The sequence below is a fragment of the Tympanuchus pallidicinctus genome, unplaced genomic scaffold, assembly GCF_026119805.1.
Source record: "Tympanuchus pallidicinctus isolate F22 unplaced genomic scaffold, pur_lepc_1.0 scaffold2, whole genome shotgun sequence".
NCBI classification, from domain to species: Eukaryota; Metazoa; Chordata; class Aves; order Galliformes; family Phasianidae; genus Tympanuchus; species Tympanuchus pallidicinctus.
The window spans coordinates 39368644-39392336 of record NW_026294721.1 but is presented as its reverse complement, the minus strand read 5'-3'; the positions used below and the strand labels follow the sequence as shown (position 1 = coordinate 39392336).

At 39.6% G+C, this 23693-nt stretch overlaps 1 long non-coding RNA gene across 1 annotated transcript; it reads left to right on the top strand.

Annotated features, from left to right (window-relative positions):
- The first annotated feature begins 74 nt into the window (after positions 1-74).
- On the top strand, positions 75-19763 carry LOC128080734 (uncharacterized). Its single transcript, XR_008206862.1, has 2 exons — positions 75-4587; positions 15606-19763. It is a non-coding gene; the product is annotated as an uncharacterized LOC128080734 (long non-coding RNA).
- The last annotated feature ends 3930 nt before the right edge of the window (positions 19764-23693 follow it).

The following is a 23693-nucleotide window of genomic DNA, read 5'->3' as shown; positions in this document are numbered from 1 at the left end:
GCCGCTTCAGCCTCGGCCGCCGCCCGGCTCGCGCGGCCTCGCGCCGCGCCGCTCTCCCCCCCGCGCCTGCCCCGTCGCGGAACCCTCCTGGCCGCGACCCCTTCCGTGCGCGCCGCGCTCACCGCCCCGGCTCCGGAAGAGCTTCAAACGTCATCACCGGCGCCGGCCGGCCGTTTCCGCCCTTTCGCCTCGACTCGCGGCCGCGCTCGCCCCGCCCTCCCGCCGGCGCGGCGGTCTCGCTCCTCGCTCCTTCCGTTGGCGGCTACCGTTGGTGCGCGAGGCGGCCCGGCGGTCCCGCTCGCGTTCCCGTCGCCTTTTGCCCCCGGTAGTTTCCCCACGCGTACTTCAAACGACGAGCTGCAGCGCGCGGTACGCGCCAGCTGGACGCTGTGCGTTCCGAAGCGGCCTCTCCGGTTCTGCCGTGCAGCGAAGCCCGCAGCGTCACTAACAAAACAGGCAACGCCGCGGTGCCGCTTTTACCGTGCGCTTAGGGCCGTGTGCTTTCGGCTGTGCCGCCGCTCCCTGCTGCCAGGCCCCTACCCGACCCCGACGTGCACGTGGGACGGGAATTCGAGTACTCTGTTTTCTTGTTTCCTCTGGAAAACATGGTAGCTTCCGCTGCGTGGTGCTGGTTAATCCTAGCGTTAACAAAAGTCTTGTGGCCCCCGAATGCAGGCCACCGATCCTTAAAAGAATGGGGATCTGCTACTCAATGTTTTTTAAGAGTTGATGGAAATCAGTAAGGAAAGTGTTTTTTAACCACAGGAGCACGTGAGTGTGTGCACTGACAATGGCTGGTAAACCAGCGAAGTTTTGGGCTTAGTTCTATTTTCCTAAAGCCCAGCCTGAACCTCCTCTGGCACAACTTAAGGCCGTTCCCTTTTGTCCCCTCCCTGTTATCTGGGAGAAGAGGCCAACGCTTTACAAGAGCTTGTATTTCATTTCCTTCATCTTAAGTGCTGTCTTTTGTCTTATTTGGATAAAGTTAGAGCCAGCTGTGTCTGCAGCACTTCTGAAATGAGCGTTTGTTCTACAGAATTCTCAAATAACTGATGTTTAGCATAAAAGCGCACCTGCAGAGCTTCCCCCAGGCCACAGCCCACCAATATCTATGCTCTTAATAACAAGACTGCATTCATGCATTCCGCAGCACTATGAAGTTACGGCATTATCTGCAAGTCACCTTGCTCCAGATGTCACTCCTAATTTTCAGATGTGAGACTCAGAGTTAAAGCAGGTTTATAAATAGCTCTGTAGATGGCAGTTTGGGGGTGATCCAGGAGAAAGAAGCAGACTGATGTAGCCACCTCACTCCTACCTCCTGCTGTGACTGTACAAAAATCACAGAAACAAAACACATTGGCAGATCTGTCAGAATAACAGTTCTGTCCTCTCGTGTGGAACCTGTGGATTTTTACTGTTGTGTCGTGGAACACAGGCACAAGTTAAGGATTCTGTTTTGTCGTAGTCACAACAAACAGAATTTTAGGCTAATACAAGTAAACTCACTCCTATCTCCTGATGTTGCTGTAGTATGTGTGAAAAACACAGTGCTTATTTTTAAGAGACCTGACTGGGTCTTTATAGTTTGATCTAAGAAGCAACTGATTTCTTTAACAGAAGATTTTACACAAGAAAAGCACATCTTAAATCTCTTTGGCTGTCTGAGCACCTGGCAGATGGTCCAAGTGCACCAAGATCTGAGCTGTTAGCAGGGAGCTGCCCTCCCTGTCTCTCAGCACTGCAGTGTGAGGTCAGGAAGTGGCACTGAGGGATGCGTCCTCTGCTGAGCTGGTCTCAGTCAAACAGGGCTGCAGCAGCGCTCAGTTTGGTTCTGTTACAAACCTGCATTTTAGTTCATATATTATTCCAAAGTAATCATTTAAAATGGTAAGCTTGATGGCTCAAGCCTAGTTTCTTGCTAATGGAGGCAACCGTGTAATTTTATCAGTCAGTATTGTATTATTGAGCCCTGGATAAGGTTGAATAATTACAAAGCGCTGCTCTTCCTGGCACAAACAGCATGGCCTATCGGAGGCTATTTGTTCAGTTTCTTTTATGATAGCAACCTCTGCTCTGATCAAAGAGTTGCTCCTTCTAATCTTGCAGAGTAGAACAAATTGTTTTCCTCCATTTTTATAAAACAGAGTTTCTACCTCCTCTCCCTGCTAGTTTGAGCCTCATATGACTGCAGCAGCAGTAAAAGCACTTGTAGCCTTTGGAGAAGCCTAGTGTTAGATTCATCATGCTGGTAACCTGTTGGTTTGTTGTTTGTTTTTTTTTTTGTTATGGGGAGAAGCTGCTCACAAAAGTCAGGCATGAATCATAGTGGATTAAACGAGAACATTTTGGGAAGGCGTGAAATTTCATTCAGTTACATAATAGCATTTTATATTTCAGAACCCCCAAATAAAACATTCTTTTAGATACCATAATAATCATCAAGACTTGTTTATGAGGAAGGACAAAATAATTAAGGTATTTTTTCTTGTCTCCCAGTTTCCACGTGAGTGCATAACCCAACGGTGTGTTTGCCATTCACTGGGCTTTGAGGCAATGGCTTACAATAGATCTAACAGGATCTAATCGGGAAAGTAATGCCCAACAAACACATTTCCTTTTCTGAGAGTGCGAGTTTGAGTAACTTCAGACATTTGTTTTTGTTGCTAGCATAGAGCTGCAGAAAATCTTTAGAAAAATAATCATCCTTTGTTATCCCTTTCATTTGTGACCTCTACTTCAGTATTCAAATCTCTTTCAGCTATTGGCCTCTAATATCAAAAGTCAATAGCAGGAAAACCCAAGGTTTGCATTCAGTGCATGCTTTCAAGGACTGTCTTGTGTGGGGGAGATTCTTTAAAAAGTTCCGTGGGACAACTCATGTGCCTAAACCTACTGTGTGGTGTAAGCATCAGCATGGACGTGCTTTCAGTTTTGTTTATAACTACTGAAAGATGTATTATCGTTAAAATCAGGAAGCAGAGATATTGCTTTGCAGTTATAACCGATGCAAGAACTGGACAAAGTTAGTACTGGTTTTAGAGTCTTGGTAACCCTGACAACACGTGCAAGTACATAACATGCATAGCTTCAGACTGTACATCTGGTTTTTGCCTCTACCTCCCCTTCTGCATTGATTTTAAGTATGCACCCTTTTCTTCCTGGTTCATACATGGGTCTCCTAATTCAGCCCACTGTGCTGTGCATTCCAGCACTCCTAAACGGTCTGTACGCACTCATCTCGTACTTCTTATGTATTTTTCCCCTCCAGGGGGGTTTAAATGGTGATCAGAATGTCTGAAATTGAATCAGATAAGGGGAAAAAAGGTGAAAGAAAGCATCTCTTTCTTAATGCACTCCAATTAAAAAATGAATGTTGTCTTCAACTTTGATAACTTTTTTGACATTTCTGAGTTACTGAAATGCTTTTCTTTCTGGCAGAGGTTAATTTTTTTTTTTCCTCTAGTTTTGTTAAGACTTTCCAAATGTTTAACCCCCACTCAGAACTACTGCAGTTGCCACAAAGCTACATTTTCCTCATGTCTCTCTCCAGCCAGTTTCAGTAGCAGCTTTTCTATTCTAGTGAATACAACTGCTTTGGTCGATTTTCTGTAAGTGCTAAAGAACAACAACTTTTTAAAGAAGCTGAATGCGGTCAGCCTAACACCAACCCTCCTCATTTTTATCACTTCATCTCAACTACCTCTGGTTTTAATATTTGTGAGAGTAGGAGGAACATGGGAGGAGCACAGAAGTTATACATCTCCAGATGAGATGATTATTCAAATGAGATACTAAAAAGCTCAAATGGTGTCATTTTCATTAGTTATAGGATTGGTGAATTTGTGTCATTGGATGTCCCTAATGCTCACAGCTTTAATGGAATGAAACTGTTGTAACTTCTGTGTGTGTTGCAGCATTTTTATTCATGTCTTTCTGGGAACTGCAAACCCCAAATTGCTGTATTTCTTCATCATATATACCAAAAAGACAAGGTTGCTGCACCTCCTTGGTGCATAGCATTGTCTCAAAAAAGAAAAAAAAAAAGAAAAAAGGAAAAAAGATTAGGCCATGCATGCTTAATTATTTTAAACCGCAAAATTGAGTTTGTTCAGCAATGATGCAATTACTGCTATTCAAGTCAGAGGAAGAAAGGAAGAAGGAGAAGATGACAAATGTCTCCATATTGAGATAATTCCTTTTTCTGTGGTATATATTTTCAGATTGTTTAAAACTCAGTTTTAACAGTAGTATGTCATTCATGGGAAAGAAAGGTTATGAACTATTTTTATGCAGCCAAGGCAATTACTTTAACTTTTTTCAATATCTGTGTTTCTCCATTCCAGAATGCTTTCTGTGAGCTTCTCAGCTGGTGTGACTTTGTGAGTAAAGGAAGTCTAGGCAGATTCTGACTTACACAAGTTCAGCGTTAGCCTGGAAGAACTGCTGAGAGTCACAGCAGCAATGTTCATCAAGGGACTGCACCTCTCTACATGCAGAAGGTAAAGCACCAACATCAATGCTAACACTCAAATGCACCCAATACAAAGGCCCATTCAGTAGTGACTTCTGCCTTCACTTGTCATGGTAAGCCAGATGATTTTGCTGTTTGCCATGCTTATCTACATCAGTGTCCATTTTAAGTATACATACATATATATGTATATCCTGCTTTAGTGTCTTGAAAGTTATTCATCTTCCATCTCACATCCTGATACTAACATTCTGCTTGTTGCCATTAACACTTAGTACAACATTGTGCTAGTTCTGTCTCTTTCCACTTGTTTTTAATTGAGAACTTTAAAACAAGCCCAGAGAGCAAAACCTCCAGTGAATCAATCTTTCACTTAATGCTTGAACTTCAGTGTTTTTCACACTGACTTTTACAGACTCATCACCAATTCATACCCTGCTATGGACTGTCCCAGTACTACCAGTCTGTAACAGTGTGTTAAATTTTAAATTCTAAAGGGTTGATTAGGTAGTAATTGCTCTGAAGCATGAAGCAAGGACATTCGTTATGTAATATATTTAGTCATTTCTGAGTCTTTATCTTTAAGAAATTGCTTAACCTGTTGGAACCTCAAAATTTATTAGTAGCTTGTGAAACTTAATTTTTGTTAAAAAGATAAATCATTTTTGAAAGTAGATTTCTGGTTTCTGATTTGCTTCACATGTTTTCAAATGTGAGTATAAAATGGAAAAATCCCGTGGCAAATTTGGGCAAGTTTTATCTAATGAGCTTCTGGATCTCTTTTGGATTCTCTTCAAGTGCTATAAAAAATAAAAACCAAGAGGTTGAGTTACCAGTGCTTAACCTAGAAGCCTAATCTCTATATGGTCAGTGCAGAGAAAGGCTTTTTTGAGGGGGAATGTTTAGGTAGATCAACTTCTAATATGCTTTTCTGTATTAAACACTCTATGATATAGAGTGGTATAAATTTCCCCAAGTATTTGAATTGAAAAGGGTTCTGAACTGAAGCGACAGAACATGAGATCTACCCACAGTATAAATACAACCCTACTATCCATGTTCCTCTTAGCCATCAAAACACCTTTTCTGTATCATAACTCACTTAGGTTCTTTTTCTGAACTAGTCCTTGCTTTTTTTTCCTAGTGATTGAAATCTATCAGGAAATTCACCTTATGCGAGTTTTAGTTGTTGGGGCAAGAGAGAGAGTTGTGTATAGATAAATGTTCAAATGAATTTGGGAACTTTTTGTACAGTCACCAAAAATTGCCAAATACTAGTATGCTGTCTTTTTTTCACAAGCAGTAACTGAACAGCTGGAATATTTACTAGGATTGCACGAGTGGATCATTGCCATTCAGTGGCACAGCTGTATTCAGCCAGTGTACTCTGCAGTTTTGTATTATGGGTTTGTAACCTCAAGGTATGAGTGAGAGCTTTCAAGCCAATGCCAGCTGTATGTATGAACAAGTAATGTGGGTGGTTTTTTTTATTATTGCAATCATTTTAGCTAGTGCAGTGTATGGACTACACAAGAATTAGCGAGGAGGTTAAATATTTCTTCTTATATTTTGTGTTTTACTTTGAGTCTTGCCAGTCCTTAATGATAATTTCTACAGTAACCACTTTTTAAGTAAACAATTGATTAGTTCTGAAATTAGTCCTTGAAATGGCTTCTCTTTGTGCAGCTCAGGAAATCTTAACGGAAACAGCCTTCAGCTGGAATGCAGAACAACAGGGTTCAAGCTGTTACTTTTCTATCTTCATATAAAATATTTGTACTACTGGGCTAGCTTATCTCTGGACAAGAAAGGAGGTAACAATCTCTGTGCCTGAGTTTCCGTGAAAACTTTAGTAGATCTTTGTTTCAATGAAGGCAGCTTAAGAAACCTCTTCGCTACCTCAGAAAGTTACTTTAGATGGAATAAAAGCTATTTTTTTCCCCCCAGAGTTCTAGCAATAGCCACAAAAATAGTCTAAAAGCCCCCGATTGTCCCAAAGAGTCCAGCTACCTAGGATACTGTGGAGCCTCCTTTTTCTTTTTCCAAAACAATTTTTTCCATACCTTATTTATTTTGCAGTATTGCCTCCTGCTATCTGCCATTTTGTATTTGTATCAGTTCATTTCCTTTCAACAATTTATTGCTGATTTCTGTTCTTCTATTGTAGGGAGAGATTTGGATACACGTTTTAAAAAGATAGTTTTTTAGAAGAGGAAAGATCAAGCTTCCTGTCATTTTAGTTTGCTACAGTAGGTGGAGCTAGAATATGGTTAATTCATCTACACCTAAAACTAGTTGGACTCGAGGGCCACTATTGCCAAATTCTTACTGTTCCCACCAGCTGAGAAAAGAAAATTTATTAAAGCATTTCATTCTGTAGCATATACATTTTAATTTTGTTTCTCTAACCGTCAGAATATATAAAGCAGATGGTTTTTTGTTTCATTTATTTACAGCAGGTAAAAACACAGATATTTTGAGTGTGTGTGTTACGAAACACATTTACAATGCCATTGCCTTTCATGGGAACTAGTTACAAGAGTAAGTATTGCCTTGAAAAGCTTTGTGTTCCTGAATTAGCATTCATTTTAATGAGGATTTCACATTCATGGGAGGAAAAATACTAATGAGGTAAATTTTCATTTTGTCACCTGTAATTCTATTGTTTTCTTACTCAGCTACATTAGTTTAGTTATACTGCTAACTGAGGAAGTGTCACTAGAAATGAAGTACTTGAAAGTACTTGAAATGGGGACTGCAGCAAATTATGATACACATTCACCTATTGATGCAATGAGCAGACTGCATGTGTGCTGAAAGGTAAATCTGGATTATTAATTCTCAGTCGTGAATTTGGATACACAGACTCAGCCTCAAGTATCTCGTTTGTTTTCTCAGTTGTGTAATTTTCAACTGTGCACAAGGTACTATTTCTTAGTAAATAACATTGCATTCCAGAAGTATGTTTGAACACAAATTCATAAACTTAACTTCAAACACTGCTACAGCCTACCCATGTTTAGCAAAGCTCCTAAATTCCATTTAAGTTCAGTGAGATTTAAAACATCTGCTTCAGCCTATTTGCATTCAGCAAATCACTTGTATGTAAGTTCTACATATCCCAATTCCAACTCCTGCACACAGCTCTGTTGGCAGGTGATTGTTACTAGCTGGAAAAATCTATTCATAATTTTTAAAGAGCTGCACCTTATCAGTGTTACCTACTATCTTAAAGAGCTTTTCACATTCTTTATTTAAAGTGCCTTTCTTTAATTTAAAAAGATATATGTAAGATCAATGAAAAACTTTTCTGGTAGAAGTATTTTCAAAAGTGTTACACAAATACTTTCCAACAAGAACACCAAATAAACGGCACACTCTTATTAATCAGCAAGTCTAGTTTGCTACTGTTAAAGCAGCAACCTTTAGCCTCTTTGTTAAACTGCTCATATAGCAATTCTCTAAAATTGCCAATTTTTTTTTTAAGCTGTTTTGACATCTTCACATTCAGAGAACTCTAAGCACAAGGAAGAAGTCTGAGCCCCAAATTGCAACTCTTTAAAAAGAAAATTTCTCCTCATGGCTGGAAGAAAGACATATTGAGAAATCAAATTCAGAGACAGACCATAACTTTATAGCTGAATGCTTGGCCTTTTCCCTGTCCTGACACAGCAGCTTACACTGCAGATTTTGTACCCAAATTAATATCTGAACTTATGGCTATTATGATTTAATCTTCAGAAGCATTACTCTTAGTACAATAGTAAAGATAAGGTCATCCCAGATTTGTGTAAGAAGAAACGTGCTTGCAGCCATGAGAGTAAAAGTCAGCATACAGAGTAACTGTCCTAAAATACCAGCTTCTGTGGTTTTCTTTTTGTTTGTTTGTTTGTTTTCAGAAAGCTTGCCTTAACAATACAATCTTGCATTAAAATCTCTTATTTCATCATTTGAGAGTGGTACCTGATATTTTTGTGCTTCACCTCAGGAAGGATCTTTCTCAGAGCTGCACATATGTGGGTCTGTAAAAACTTACTTTAAGTGTTTGGGTTTGAAAAAATGGAAAGCTTTGGACTGTCAAGAAAATTAAAGGTTTTCATTTACAGATGTGAGGAGAGGCAAGAAAATTTGGATAAGTACTTCATATATGCTGAACTTAAATGTCTCAAAATAGCTATCTCCAAAGAGAGGGAAGATAAATAAGAAGTAGGAATGCTTTCAGGAACTTTACATGCTTTTCATGTAAATTCACAGAAGGAATTAATTTAAGTTTCTTTATATTGCAGCTACTTCTCAGGAGATGTATTGGAAAAGGCTTCCATAAACCTTCCCAAGTGTCCCTCTCAGATGGTTAATATGGTACGAAATCGCCTCAGTGAAATGTGTGCAATCTCAGAAATTATACTCCACATCACTGGGGAAGTCTAAATCATCAATTCGAAGAACTCACTATTTGCTGAACAAACCAAGGGTATTATTTGCTTAGCTTTATACCAACAAGCACTTGTCAGACTGTTTTTTGAGAGGTATTCATGCATCCCAGTTGCTCTGATGACTTGCCAGTCTCACAGTCTTCTCAACATCCAAGCTCTGCACTGCATCTCTATTTCAGAATTAGTTTTGGGGTGGAAAAAGACAACTCTGTAACAAACTCTTAACTTTCAATCACAGCAGTAACAGCACTTACAGTTTGATCTCATACACCCTGGCTTTTTTGGAGAAGCTCCTGGTGTGTTATGTGATGAGCTGCTTTCCATAGAGCATTGCCCTAGCACCCTGGAAGCCAACAGGAGAGGAAATATGATGTTATAAAAACAATGCAGTTTAAGCAAAGTAATTGAATATTTGATGTCTTTCTTTCTCTGAACTGTGTTTATAACAGAACAGAGCCAGCCTTTTCCATGGGAGATGAGTGTAAGTGTAAGACAACCCCAGCTGCTTGAAACCTCCATTCCCAGCACAAGGAATTAGTTCAAAAATATCAGAATACTTAAAAAGGAGCAAAACTAGTGATAGGATTATGTGAAGGGCACTTACTTTTGTGAGAAGGCTCATGTTGTGGACTCATGCTAGCACACCCTGCAGTAATCTAAATGGAAAAGTATCCTTAGCTTGCATCAGGAAGACTTCAGACTGCCACTGGATACCTCTGCATTTCCCTCAGCACTACTCTTGGGGAGCAGGGAGCTGAATTTTCTCAAATTGATTTACTTGTGACAAAGAGCCAGATGGCCTCAAAGCAGGTGTGAAGGAATTCTGCTGGTGGCCATGCAGAGAGCCAAGGATCTCTCTGGTGCCCCATTTACCGCTTACACTGGAACCACCATCCTCAGCAACTGAGCCTTGCACCATCCACAACTCACAGCACTTTCCCCAGCATCGTTGTTGAAGGTTCATTCTCACAGGTGTTGCCTCATTAGATAATTAAGAAGAGAATTAGGTGAAAACAGGCAGCCTGAGCAGGGTGCCCTGTGCCACATTAATTTGCAACAGAACTAACTGTCATGGTCTATGAAGTGCAATCTGCCACTAAGTGTGGAAAAACATTCACTCCTGCAACTTTAAAGGCTATGATAAGGTGAGAGATGTAGGTGGCACATACTTTCTGTAGCCACGGACTACCAGGAGTGCTTCACCTCTCTCTGCAGACCTTCTGTGTCTGCTAGGTTGCTCCTCCACATCACTGCCGAGGTGCAGGATGCTTTGGGTATGTGAGTGTTACGTTTTTCTCATTGTTGAGGGCTCACAGCTTCTGTGCAAAAGTTGTGTTGCCAATAGGTGGCATACTTCTCCTGACTGTGGGGGCTGAAAAGGCTGCGTGTCTGAACTCGAGCTTATCAAATGCTGATAGCCGTTCAGCTCAGCACGCAGTGACTTTCTCCGTTAGAGCTCTCTTTTATGATAGGATTAGGCTCAATCCAGTTTTAGAATAAGCTTAATATGATCTGAGAGACTTGATTTTTACTGTCCATACTTGTGCTTTCCCCATTTTTGCCAGAGCTTTTCATCCACTACTGTTGATCATTTGTGCAAGACTTCCACTGCAGTTTCAGATAGGTTGCTTGGCCTTATATGCAGGAGGTAATTAATTAGTTTTCTGATGTGTGACTTGGACATTTCCTGCTGTTCTGCTAACTTGACAAAGAGTGTGGAATAAGTCCTCAGAGTGCTGCAGAGACTAACCAAAGTCCGTATAGAAATATCCAGGTTATTTATCTCACAGCAGTTTTGTAAATTGAACGTTTTGGTATGAAGGACAGCATCCCACTTGCAATAAAATAAACAGTTTCTAAGACACCCACATTAACCAAGGTCTCTGCTGGAACTTATCCTTGAATATATTGTTGTCTTCAGTGGAGCTGTACACAGAGCACACAGTTAAGCATATCTGCAATTCCAGACTTTGAAAATTCACTGATACAAAGTTGTAACTGCACAGACCTGTTGGCAGGATACGATTCCAGTTTTGACCTGAAAACTGTGATTTTAGCTGTTAGTTTTCTCAGGAAAAAAAGAAAAAAGAAAAAAAAAAAAAAAGATTGCTTATTGTTTCATTATTCAGCAGATCTCCACCTTGTCTTTCCAGCAGTCTGTTTCTTTGGTCTGGAATAAATAAGCAGAGCACTTTTCAGAAACATACTATTTTATCTAACTTTGTTTCCAGTGATGGGAGGTGAATTTTAGCACTGACTTCACCATAACCAGAATTAAGCTAACGCTGAATATATTCCAAAATCCAGCTGAGGACCTGCTAACATTACTGAGTTCTCAGGTAGCTACTGAGGCAATAGCAGTGCCCAACAGACAATATTCACTGATTTCTGTCATTTAAGTCCGTCCTTGCCCAAGTGATTTTCCTTTCAGAAGTCAAAGCAGACAGATTGCCTACAAATGAAATAAATTGAGTTTCCTATCCTTTGGAGAAAAAAAAAGAAAAAAAGATTAAAAGAAATACATTACATAGAAATTCAGTTGGAAGCCTATTCTAAATTTCAGCTTCTCCACACAATTTTAGTTCCAGCGTTATATTGTTTTTTGTTGAATTCTGTAACCAGCTTGATTATGAAGTTTTCTCTTTATGGGTGGTAAGTTAAAATAACTGGAGTCAATGTCAGTGGAATTTCGGTTTGTCACCACATGGTACAAAAATATTGTGTTTTTTCCAAAGAACAGAAAATTCAGTTCAAAGTTTCATGAATAAATGCCATGAACATCTTATCAGTAAAACAGTGAAGGTTACTAGCCAGCAGCTTCCAACTTTATAGTTCTAAAATCATGGCATCTACAAATCTTTTTTAGAATCCGTGTCTGTAGATCTTAAAGAAGTAAAAAATTCTTAAATTTCCTGTAAAACAATGCCTTACTTTTTGAGGCAAATATATTGACAAGCTGGTATCTTTTTGTTCTCCTGATTTTATACTGAGTTCAGGTAATCACGTTTTTAATGGAGGCTCTTTTTCAGAAACTCTTCTAGTTCACATCTAGCTACTGCATGAAAGTAGTTCGGTCTTGCAGGTCTGATTCACGTTACTTTAGTCTTGATTGACTCCATTTCATGCATTTGTCACTGTTAGACAAAATGGGACCTGCAGAATCAGAAACTGACTTAATTTTGCATTAATGGGAATAACACTGAACATCCTAAATATTCATGATGACTAGAAGCAAAAGCACCACTGATAAAGATGGATCCTGTATTTTCCACATGCAGGACTTTCACCTAAGCTCTGCTTCCTCACGTGTATCCACCTTCTGTTCATACTGTTTTCCTTTTTTCACACATTTTCTCACAGACAATGCAAGGAACACAAGGGTTGGTCTTTTTAACACACACTGAACTCTGTACATGTGCCAATAATGTAACGAATGATTAGTGACACTTTCAATCTTTTCAAGTTTCTAGATTTAAGTTTGTTTGAGATTTAAGTTTATTTGAGAGGTTAAATTAAGTGTCTGCCCCTCCACTTCCTTTTATGAGGTGCTGTAGGCATCCATGAGGTCTCACCCAGTGTCCTCTTCTCTGGGCTGAACAAAGCCAGAGGGGCATGCGGGAAGGCAGGGCCTGGGCTTGTAGGATTTCTAGCTATGGAGCATCCAGCCAAGTGACCCATGAGCATCAATGTTCTGGAATGAACAGCCACAACAAAGTATGCAGGTTCCCTTGAAGAAGGCTGGGAACACTGAAGATCTTTCCCTGCTGACAACAATGAGCATACAATGCTTGATCCTGCAGCAGGACATTGGAGGTTATAAAACTCAAGTTTTTGTTAGGCTCTCAACATTCTCAAACTTGCTGTTCTTACACCAGGATCTGAGTGCTAGGCCTTGTCTCATCACTTGGCTCTCCACTCTGCCAATAGGATCTATGAGAAATTTGTTTCAACACAGAATTTGCAAAGCTTCCAAGTTCCTTACCTGGGGAGCCAGGAATCTGGCAGCGAAGGCTGGCATGGAAAATACTTTTTTAGACATAGGAGGCGATATAGCACATAAATTAGGCAATTTGACTGACTGTTTATAAGCAAGGGCCAAGAAATCAACTTATTGCCATCAGGGACACAAGATAGGATTCTTTCGGATAAAAAGTCACGAGTCTCTTTGTAGTCAGATTAGCTAAGGTGCCTTGAGACACCCAAAGCTTGGCAAGATGGATCTTATTTTGTTTGCAGTTCCCATACTCACGGAGATAAGTCAGAAACATAAGTTCACTTTATCTGGCTTAGAAGCCAGATAATTTAATTATGAATTAATTCTTATACTTCGATCTCATGAAATATTTTGAGACCCGTAGATAGATTATAAATATGCTTGATCAGCAATATTGAACTACTGTTGATAGTAGCCATTTGAACAGAAAGCAAATGTCAAGGACTCAGCGTGGGGCTGGAGGGCAGCGTAGAGGAATGGCCTAGCGAGTATAGCCGCTGGCTAATTGATCCAAAGACAACACTAAAAGCTTCATGTGCAAAGAGTTTGTTAATATTTCTTATCAGAACTTGAGAAGGATTCTCAGGTTAGCATTCAAATTTGACAAACAAAACCAGCCAGCTATTGAGCCTTTGCAAAGCAGATATATCTGTTACCTCTTTTTAATTCTTCCACATCAGTATCTGGACCAATCCATCTGCTGCTTTTTTAAGAGAACCATGTGAACCATACAGATCTATGTTCAGCTTAATCACTTTTTTTTTTTAATCTCAGATGACATTCTTTGACTCTTGGAATGTAGTGATGCACCTCTCTTTTAAAATCATGCCTTCCTAAAGTCTCTCAAATTAAGTACTCCATATCACCATCTTTCTGTTTTGAAAACTTTTAGCCAGAGTTTGCAAGCATTACTGTAGAGAAAACAAACAAAAAAAGAACCATTCTCTTCTAAGAGATCATTATGTGCTGGTGATATCTGTGAGGGTTTAATTCACATTTAATAGAGTACCTGGAACTGCAAGCTGGAGATCACCTACTAAGTGTGGTCTGTTTGAATGCTGCTTCAGAAGTTTTTAGCTGTTAAAAGTGATTGATTTTTTGAAATACAGAAATACACATGCTCAGGTTTGGCTAATTAAACTTTGCTTCTAGGGCTAAGACAAAAATGTTGAAATATTTTGCTGTTTTTGGATTAACCTGTGGGGACACAAAGCTTCATGTCAAGTTTGTGATGATGGATGAATTTATTATAACAGAATAATTCACATCCAGGAACAGATTATCTTCTTATATCAGTGAGTAGATGAAAACATCAGATTTCAAAATGTTTTAACCACACTACTTGAAAAAATAGAACAACCCTAGTGCTAGCTGTAGCAGGCTTGCTTGGCAGGCTGCAGAGCTCCAGACCCTGTTTCTTCCTGTTCATCTTTACCTTCTGTTCTCAGAACTTCAGAGTTCCCTGCTGATATGTCAGGGAGTGAGCCCTACCTCTATGCAGATACTGGCTTTGAGGAAATTGAAAACTTGCATTCTGATACGAGTGCTGAAAAAAGCAATGTCCTCGGTTACAACTGTTATAGGGTTTGGTGTAGTACATATGGGACAGAAAGGATCCTTTTCTGCAAATCCGTTTGTCTCCTGTGGGCAGTAATTCCTCCAATTCCTCCAATGGAGAGGACCTACAGAGGGTTCTGTAAACTTCTATTATCCTGTTAAAGTACTTGTTCAGGCCCTGACTCTTAGCTGAAGACATTGCTAAGGCAATAGGGGGTACCTGAGGAGGAAATTGCCATTGCTCCTCCAATGCTTCTTTTAAAATATCTTTTTTTTCAGTTTTCAATGTTGTTACATTTAGGAATTGCTTACTAGGAAATAGAGGAGAGAATAAGAATGCTTACAATTCATCTCAAAGAGATAAAATTATAACTTTCCAAGCAACAAGTAAACGCTTAAATTCCAGAGACCCTAACAGAAAAATAAACAGCACAAGTCCAGAGAACAATGGCAGCACTAAGACAAATTTCTATGGAAATGGACACGAAAGAGAAAACATTTGTCAGCTCTGCAGTTTTTAAGGCCAAAATGGGAAAACTGTAAGTTTACTGTGAAATTAAAGAAAAAAAAAAAGGAAAAAGTCAGAATGTTTGCACTGCTGAAGGGCAGAGGCACTCAGAGGTGCAGTAACTCAGGAATTTGGGTGTCAGCTGCAGACTTGGGCAGTCCTCACACAAGCACAGAAGTTTGGCAGTTCAACAGCTCCTTAGACATGAAGTATTTTTTTTCAAGTCTTCAAGAGTTTGAAGGTGGGAGCAAAGACAGTGGCTTCCAGAATCATTTGTTCATTTTGAAAATGCTTTTCTTCTGATTTTATAAAATACGTCTGTTTAAACTTACAAAAAAAAAAAAAAAAAAAAAAAAATCTGTGCAGCCACAAATTTTATAAATTGGAAGTCACAGATAAACACTTTAAATGAATTCTAAACAAAAACACCCCAAACATTTCCTGCCATTTCTCAGAGGTTTTCAGTATCACTTTCATTGCTAAACCTGAAATACACCAAGTATAGAGAAGAAATACTAACAATCACTTGCCAAACAAAAGCTTTCAGCTTTGGCTCTCTACTGAACTGCATTCACTGAATGGTTCTATACCACGAAAGACCATCGCTCACTGTAGTTAACTGCATTTGGACTTTTCCAGGCACAGTGCCATCAACAACTTCCTTGAGATGGAATGGAATTTTTTCACTATTGGAAACAAGAATAGCCACAACAGAGACAGACTGCTGAAAAAGATGAACCACAGAGGCTCAAGTAGGAACTTTCAGAGTAAGTAGAGCACATCTGTTAAGATCATTAGTGAAGTGAAGTGAAGTGAAGTGAAGTGAAGTGAAGTGAAGTGAAGTGAAGTGAAGTGAAGTGAAGTGAAGTGAAGTGAAGTGAAGTGAAGATCATACGTGAAGAAGCTCACAACTAAAGGTAAGCATAAGTGGAACAGATTCACAGTTTATAAAAAATGAAAACATACTAAAAATATATTAAAATCATTAGGAAATTAAGTACATAAATGAAAATACAGTTGGAAAAAAAAAAAATCAATGCTCTGTATGCTATTGGCACTTCCACACACATCAGCTCTGCCGACTGTTTTCAAATGGCATCTTAAAGAATGCAAGCAGACAACGAGAAGATGAGGTTCTCCTGGTGTATCAGTGGGATACAAAAGAGCAAAAATACATGGGTCATGAAATTTGGAATGACAGAGGCTGAAGAGCTCAGGCAGCAGCATAGAAATTGAACACTGAGTGCCACGTAGTTTCTAGGGCAGAAGTGAATGTGCTGGATTCCAAAGGCCTCCGGTGAATTATGTAAGAGGAAGAAAAAGATTGCCACTGAGGGTTATATCATGAAACAAACAACAATCATGCCACTGCCACAATTACAGATAGTGCATCTAAGAAATTTATAAAAAATCCTGAAGCAAAAAGTTTTTCAGTTTTTCAGTACCATAAACCACTGTGCTGAGAATAATTTTTTTCCTGTATTTATTTTGTAAATAGATATGCACTTTTCTCATATAAATATATCACTGTAGTATTTTTGAGGGACCTTGTATATAGAAATGGATAAATTGATCAAGCCCATACGTCATCTATTCTGTAGACTACCTACAAATATTCACACACAAAAAAAAAAAAAAAAATCAGGAGGACAGGGAAGAAAGACTTAATTGTTAAAATTCACAGAACTTGCTAACTGATGGCTCTCACAAAACACTGAAGGCTACGTATTTATAAATTAGAACATTAGAACATTAATTTGGAAAGAACTTTACAAAGATCAAGTCCAACATCATAACTGCTTAATTAAAGCAGAATATTAAGGGGGTTATTGAAATGCTTCTTGAACACTGACAGACATGGAACATCAGTCACCTTTCTAGGAAGCCTGTTCCAGTGTTTGGCCACTCTCACAGTACAGAATTTTTTCTTAAAGTGCAGTGTGACCTTCTCCTGGCATAGTTCTGTGCTGTTCTTGTGTATCCTGTCAGTGGATACCAGGGCAAAGAGAGCAGGACCTCTGTCACTACCTCCTCTTATTAGGGAGTTGTAGAGAATAACGTCACCTGTGAGCCTTCTCTTGTGCAGACTAGTTAACCAACATATCTTCAGCTTCTTGCTGTAGGATACACCGTCCAGCCCTTCTATAGGGTCATAAAATCATTAAGTTTGGAAAAGATCTCTAAGATCACCCAGTCCAGCCATCCACCTACCACCAACATTACCCACTAAGCCATGTCTCTAAATACTACATCTACCTTCTCTTTAAAGACTCACACGGATGGTGACTACGCAACCGAACTGGGCAACCTGTCCCAATGCCTCACCACTCTTTCTGAGAAGAAATTCTTTTCATATCTAATCCGAATCTCCCCTGGCACAACTTGAGGCCGTTCCCTCATATCCTATCCTTCTACCATTGTTGCTGCCCTCCTCTGGATGCACTGAAGTATCTTACCATCCTTTGATATTGTAGAGCCCAGAACTTCACACAAAACTCAAGGTGAGGCAACATATAATAGGAGAATCACTTTTTTTTTTTTACTGTCAAAGCATCCCAAAATCTAGTTTGCCCTCATGTCTGCTAGGGCATACTGCTGACTCATTTGGGTAATTCAGGCAATTTAATGCATTATAAAGAAACCAATTAAAAATGCCAACTGTCAATAATGTCTTACCTCAAAAGGCAAAACATAACTATCCCCATATTTGATGCTAAGGCTGATACTGGCATCTGTCACTTGATAAGGAAAACAGCTATATCACTTATCTCTGAATTTCATGAGACAAATTGATAGGGATGGTAGAATGTCCTAGGGATCAAATGTAGAGCGGTTTAAAAGCAGGGTAGTCAATGAGATTCACTAACAGGACTCAAACACTTTAGAGATTAATGTTAAAACTGAGACTATTTTGGATGTAAAAACAGCACAGCAAGAAATACAGCAATTTATGAAGTCAGTCTCTTCTTCTGTTCAATAGAACAATGCAAGATGGAAGAAAATGGTGACTTCTGACTGACTGCTGCACCACATTTGATATACTTGCTAACTTGCATGCAGCTTTCTCCCAGCAAGTAAAACCAATAGATATCCCATCTAAAAGACATTAAATAAAACCTCAGTTAAAAAAATAAATCACACAGCTTCTTGCAGAAGTTGAGAACAGAGCCATAGAAGAGACACAGGTCATCTAAAAAATAAGCAAAGAGGAAGGAACTAACTTCCCCATTCTGAAATTCCACAATATTCAGCAATATGAATGAGTAAACAACTGTGAGACACATCACAGAGGTGCGGATTGGGCCACTGCTTGTAGATGTAAGGCAACCAGGAGCTTGCACATTCATCTTACTAACACCTATAGAGCAATGAACACACAACCAAGGTATCTTGCAATTATCCATAATAAGCTCCACCGGTATAATCAGGAAAGAAGCTTTTCAAAAACTACTATAAATATCAGAAAATGGTTTTTTGAAGCACCTCACACACATCATTTCATGATGTGCATGAAATAACAGTGCTAAAACTGAGATATTAAGAATTGCACAGAGCTGATTTCTCATGCAGTAGTTCTACATCATAAAGAGAAAGCTGAGAAAAATGTGTTTTTGTTTCTATGGGAAAGCATCATTTAAAGTAACTATATACCACGAACTTGAAAGAATAAGAACCTGCTCTGATCACTGAATGATCACTATTACTATAAAGTAATAGTGATTACAATTACTAAAGCAATATACTACTAAAAATGTATTATTGAGAAGATACATTCTTGAAAATATATGTTGGAACGATTACAGCCTACTCAGACCTGATCAACAAGACAGAAAACAGGCTTGCACTCACTTCTCCCAAATCTGCTTACAAGGCTTCTCAAGACCTTTAGGGCTAGCATGGTGTGAAAGAACATTTTTCCAACTTTGCAGTAGTAAATGTGTTGTTAACAGGCAATTGGGAAACCATCTAAACAAAAAGTAAGGGCTAACTTACTTAGGGGAACAAGGAGACATTAATATCCCTGTCTTGAGATGGACTTTGGATGATATAATGTCACATTATGCCATCAGGTTATTCAATTTAAGCATAAGATTGTAATATGAAAAACATACACCATCTCTAACAGTGCTCACATAAAATATTTTCAAACACACATGAAAAAAAATGTTGGTATGCTTTTCAGCATAACTGAGACGTCTCTGCTTTAGAGATGTGCTTGATGTTAGAGAATATAGGTGGGAATAACGAGGTCTGTATCTTATCTTGTCTCTGCCACTTTGAAGAAAGCACTGAATATTGAATATTCTGGCTACTCTTTTCCGTGTCCTGAATTCTGGCATGAAGTTCAGTTTTGTAAGAACTGTTCTGGTGTTGATTTGTGCTGGCAGATTTGTGCTCTTGAATCTGTTTCAGCAGAGGACTACAAATATAAGCCATTAATAAGTCACAATAGCAAACTAAACTTATTGGAATTAGGTGTTTGACTTATGAAGGTGTAGTTAGTCTATGGATAGTAATTCTTGTTGATTCAAACACGCTTATTTTAATGAGAGATAACTCTGGAAAGCTGAAAGTGAGTGACTGATCACCCAGAATGAATGGCCTAATGTGAAAACAAAGATGTGCCCAAAATATAGGACATATATTCCCTATGTGGAATACTGTTTGCAGGTCTCTGCCTATTCTGCTACAGTAATCAAATCCATTCAGTGTTTATGTTTGCTTGCTGGACAGGTATTCTTGCTCACTTTGTATCTATGAGTCCATCTCTGTTCAAATAAAAGGCATATATCTGTTTCAGCTGTTTGACTTGTTTTACATGGGAGCCAAACATCAGTGATAAGAATAGCAAACATAATGCACCAGAGCAGGAAAAGACTGGTAGCTGATCCCATGTCCCAGACTACAGACACTTATTGAGAAATTTACTGATAATTAAAGTTATTTTAAAAATGAGTTACTGCCCAATGGAAAAAAAAACACAACTTGCTAAGCTATATGTCCATCAGCACAGCAATGGTAGAAGGAGACAGCAACACCTTTTTCAGTATTATCATAAATCATTAAAAGTGAAGAAGACTTCCATGATCATCCAGTCCAGTTGTCGACCCATCCCCTCTATACCTGCTGACACATGTCCCTCAGTGCCACATCTCCATGTTTCTTGACACTTCCAGGCACGGTGACACTACCACTCCTTGAGCAGCCCATTCCAATGCATCACCATTCTGAGAAGAAATTGTTCCTAATATCCAACATGAATTTCTCCTGGTGCAATTTGAGGCCATTCCTTCTCATCCCATCACTGTTACCTGGAAAAAGAGGCTGACCTCCACCTTGCAACAACCTCCTTTCTGAGAGCTGTAAAGAGTCATAGGGTCTCCCCGAGCCTCCTCTTCTCCAGACTGAACAACCCCAGCTCCCTCAGCCACTCCTCGTAAGACTTATTCTCCAGATCCTTCACAGCTCCTTCTCTGGACACGCTCCAGGGCCTCAATGTTTTTCTTGTAGTGAGGGGCACAAAACTGAATGCAGTACTCGAGGTGCAGCCTCACCAGGGCCCAGTGCTGAGGGATGATCACCTCCCTGCTCCTGCTGACTACACTATTTTTGACACAAGCACGATGCTTTTGGCCTTCTTGGCCACCTAGGCACATTGCTGGCTCATGTTCAGCCGGCTGTCAACCAACATCCACAGATCCTCTTCCTCTGAAATAACCACACCACAACATGCTGATAGGTTGAAGTGATACTATATACTTTGGCAAAAAGCTATTCTTCATTTTGAGAAAGAAGAAAAATAAACGCGAGTTGGCTGCTCGCCTTTGTATTATTACTATGGAGGTTAAAAGACAAAAGCAAGGAAGAAAACCTAGTCCGAAACAGCTGTGGTTATTGACAGTAGATGTAGTTTTGGCACACGGACATCTTGAGATTTGGCTTATAGCTCAGTGTCCATTCACACAAAAAACTTCTGGTCTTGAACAACAAATTAAAACCAACAAATGAAAAAATAAAGCTGAGGGAATTAGGAGGTTTGAACAATCACTTTGCTAAGGACTTATGTCCTAGAAGTGCTCCAGCAGTTGTTCTTACAATGATATATCAAGTTTGTTACTCTAAAAACGTAATTTTAGCACATTATGATTTAGATATATGTAGTTTTTACTAGTAATATTAGTCCCAATGAAGGTTTTATTTTAAGCTTCATGGTTCAGAATGTCCAAAAGAACTACTGATGTTCATGGCATCTCTTCATCCCTAGTGATCATGTTGTATTCAGCATAAAATAGCTGATAGCACAAAATGAAGCCTGTCCACATGCAGACATGAGTTGCTTAAGTAGGTATCCCTAATGAAGTTACCTACTTTGTATCTAGCCGTTCACTTTAAATATTTCTATGATACCATGTAGTGTAAAGAGGCGTGTCCTCTGTTCCACATCAATTAAATTTCAAATAATTGTCCTTATGTCTCCTAAACTGAACACCACTAACACATAGTCCCCACATAGTAATACCTGTTGCTAGCTGTAGTTTACATAAAAATGTGCATGTTCTCTTAATGTATGTGCAAATGCATCCATCTTAAAATGCAATTTATATGTTCCTTTCTGTAATACTAGGACAGCTTTGTTGGAAGTTTACTTGGAGCAATACTGGAAGAATTGAGCAACAAAAAGCTCCGTATAATACTTAATACTGCTAAACAAACATCAGCATGGGTGTTCAAATCTCTTTTTCAGCAGTAATATGAAATGTTGGCATGAAGCACAGGACAGACAACAGAAGATATCTAGAAATAAACATGGACCCTGTATTACAAACTTACATATTAACTCCAGGGGGACAGTACTGTTCTTGCTAACACTGCACAATGCTGCAGGGGAAAATTCCAGGTAGCTCTCAAGATGCAACAGACCTTTGTCTGGCAAAGTGCAAAGTTTTGCACTTGGGCTGGAGGAATCCCAGGCATCCATACAGACTGGAAGGAGCGGTCCTTGAGAGCAGCCCTGCAGAGAAGGACCGGGGGTTCTTGATAGATGAAAAACTTCACATGAGCCAGCAGTGTGCCCTTGCAGCTTGGAAAGCAAATGGTATCCTGGGCTCCATCAGAAGAGGGGTGGCCAGCAGGGACAGGGAGGTGATTGTCCCCATCTGCTCTGCTCTTGTGAGGCCCCATCTGGAGTACTGTGTGCAGGTCTGGAGCCCCCAGTACAAGAAAGACAGGGAGCTGTTGGAGAGGGTCCAGAGGGGAGCCACAAAGATGATCAGGGGACTGGAGCACCTCCCCAACAAAGACAGGCTGAGGGAGCTGGGCTTGTTCAGCCTGGAGAAAAGAAGGCTGTGGGGTGACCTCATTGCAGCCTTTCAGTACATAAAGGGAGCCTACAAACAGGAGGGGAATCAACTCTTTGAAAGGGTAGATAACTGCAGGACAAGGGGAAATGGTTTGAAGTTGAGGGAGGGAAGACTTAGGTTGGATGTCAGGGGGCAGTTCTTTACAGAGAGAGTGGTGAGGTGCTGGAGCAGGCTGCCCAGAGAGGTTGTGGATGCCCCATCCCTGGAGGTGTTCAAGGCCAGGCTGGATGGGGCCTTGGGAAACCTGGTCTAGCATTAAATGGGGAGGCTGGTGGCCCTGCCTGTGGCAGGGGGGTTGGAGATTCATGATCCTTGAGCCATTCTGTGATTCTGTGATTCTTTGTGTGCTAAATTTCATTGTAACAGAAAAAACTTTAGTCTCCAGTCTGTAGCTGTCATTTTCTTCAGACTGCTTTGATACAGCCTTTGAACATTTCAAGAGGATGAGTTGTCACTACCACATTTTTTCATTGCTATGACCTAAGCAGTGTTCCAGTCTGGATGCATTTTACATTTATACTTTAGGATTATTAACAATACACCTAATTATTTGTTTATATCTCACTGAACATTCTCTTAGGATTTGAAAGGAAAGACAGGTTCAAGTCTCAGGTTGATCAGGCTCATGTTTGTAATGTAGCAGTTATTTTCTATTTCTACACTGGCTTTTTTGGTTCAGAAAATACTTGGTGGATTGCTGAGGCAGCTCCTTCCATTCATTTTACTTGAGCTCTTGGATAAGTATGGTTAACCTTATTTATTCATCATTCTACCTCTCACTATTAGTTTTCACTAGTAGTTTTCAGCCAGTCTGAAGGGTTACAGGTTAACAGAGAAGATGCACATTTTAGTAAGGTCTTGTTCTTTTACAAGAAAATATGGTCAGTAAAATCAATTACAGACTCTTTCCTTGGATTTTAATAGAGTAAAGCACCACAGTTCCTACAGTTCCAAAAGGTCCGGACTGACAGAATTTCCATTATCCTCCAGGAGGCTGGGATTTTTTCTATAACCACCTGAAAATAATCCCAATTTCTGACATGCTGACAAGCCTGGTCTGCTTTTCTGCTAACCTGGTTTTCCACTACTATCCTCTTCAAGATCAACTTTAATTCCTAGTTGCAGAGTTGGAAAAGAGAAAAGTAGAGGCATCCAATTTTTATGTGGTTATTCATGGAAAACAGACCAGTCTTTTTAACAGTAAAATGCATTGTATTGACATTTTTCTTACTAAAATTACTTGAAAATATTTTATGCCTAGGCACATCATTCAATTCAAAAATTCAAGATCAGAAACAAAATAATTTTTTTTGCTTTTGCAAAACTTCCAGAAAACTGAAAATTCACACAACTCTCAGCTGGAATA